The sequence below is a fragment of the Schistosoma mansoni genome, chromosome 6 (genome assembly GCF_000237925.1).
Source record: "Schistosoma mansoni strain Puerto Rico chromosome 6, complete genome".
Lineage (NCBI taxonomy): Eukaryota > Metazoa > Platyhelminthes > Trematoda > Strigeidida > Schistosomatidae > Schistosoma > Schistosoma mansoni.
Genome location: NC_031500.1, coordinates 5909154 through 5911023, shown reverse-complemented (window position 1 = coordinate 5911023; position 1870 = coordinate 5909154). Strand labels below are relative to the sequence as shown.

At 34.7% G+C, this 1870-nt stretch overlaps 1 protein-coding gene across 1 annotated transcript in view; it reads left to right on the top strand.

Moving 5' to 3' along the window:
* Smp_138950 (hypothetical protein) overlaps nt 1–1870 on the top strand; it is a gene marked incomplete at both ends in the record, with an annotated part of 48500 nt that overhangs the window by 36716 nt on the left and 9914 nt on the right. The window lies entirely within an intron of this gene.

Sequence of the window (1870 nt, the reverse complement as noted above, 5' to 3'; positions counted from 1 at the left end):
ACTTGTCATCTGGATGTACCTGCTGACGAGTCCCAAATAGGACGAAACTCGCGTCCTGGATTCCATTGCTAGCCACTATCCATCTCTGTTTTTAAAATAATTATGATATAAAGCTATTTAAAACATGAATGTTTAGCAAAGACGAAGCTTGTAGGCTACCATAGTGTCAATAAGATAAAAACCTAATCATCAATCGTTATTCCTGCCCAATTTAGTTTTTAACCATATATTACAAACATCTTGTTCGGGCTTTTAATATGTAATATAAATTTATCGATATGACTTATTCCAACGATCAATGACTTAATGAACTGATGTATTGTATAATATTGGCCTTCTGTAATCCTTCTCCAACCTACTCTTATGGATTACTCGATTGATTTCTTATTAGTATTCAGATTCACAAGTCTACTAACTGTAATTTATTTACTTTTGTACATTGACTGGTCATTGAATAGTAGCCAGTCCCATATTTGTTAAGTCATTTGTACTAATCGAACTCTGTCGATAGATTTACGATTTATGTAATAAATTAACCTATAGAGCTTTCTGTCGGTTTCATTCACTAACCCATCATCAAAACATAGTCCAGGCAGTAATATCCTGGTAGATAGCTACCAGTCAGTTATCAACCATTGTGAAAACATCATTTATACACGAGAGATTAGTTGTTGTTGGAAAAGCCTGATGGTATAACCTGATAAACACGAGGGTTAATCTTATGAAGATCATCAGTTTCTTCAAAATTACGTATAAGCCTGGTTGACGATAATTAATTGAATCACAAAACGTAATTTTGGATCTATCTACTGATTGACACCAACCAATTACCATTTAATTTTTTATCGGTGTACATGTGGTTGTCCTATTGTTGAGTTTTGTGTTTGTGTAAACCTTGTGCCCAATTATATGAATTAGTAATAAATTGACTGTTTTTTTATTGGTAAAACTCAAGAGTTCCTGCACCTCGTCATATTGGCACTGCAACTATCCCACTATATCATTTATTGTATCCAAGACCACAAGTCACATCACATTCAAACACTAATTCTATCAATTGCCTAGAGGGTGATCCATCTGGGATACGTTGGTGGAATAATCAACAACAATGGATGGGAACAGATAGAATAAATTCAAGTGGATTGGCAGTATATCCTTTATATCGTGCAAATACAGCAAATTTTTATGATAGTTGGATTGCTGTACATATTGAAATGACCGGATCAAAAACTGAGAATTGTTTATGGGTATGTAACATTACGGTTAAGTATAGAATGAGTCATAGTACTTTTATTATCTATAGCTATTTTTTTCATTTAATATTCAGGATATTAATAAGATAAGAATATGACCATTAGATTATTGTAATGTTCTATTAATCTGCTGATTTGAATGGTCCTATTTTACAGATAATTATAGTGTACGACATTCAAATCAATGACCAGACGATGCTTAACTAATCCGTAAAAAATGATGAGATCCCAGTGAATTCGTATGGTGATAGCGGTGGAATTCAGGACTTGCGCTTCATCCGATTCGGGACTTTTGGGCTGGATGTACCTGCATTTCAGCATTGATATTGATACAGTTACTGGAGCCCAGTACCTGTCACTTCAAACGCCAACATGGTTTTCATTCAGATACTGACTCCATGTTATATCTAGAACTTAGATTCTTGCATACTGCGTACAACTTGAGCACTCGAACGCTAGAACCCTCCAAGTCTGAAGTTAGAAGACATAAGATGAGTGGGAAGGAATTTTATTCCAAAAAAGTGCCAAATATGGTACAGAAACACTCGCGTATTTATAGTTTTGGGAAAAACGAAATCATCATTGCAGAAATCCAATCCGTATGCAGTGGTTCTTAG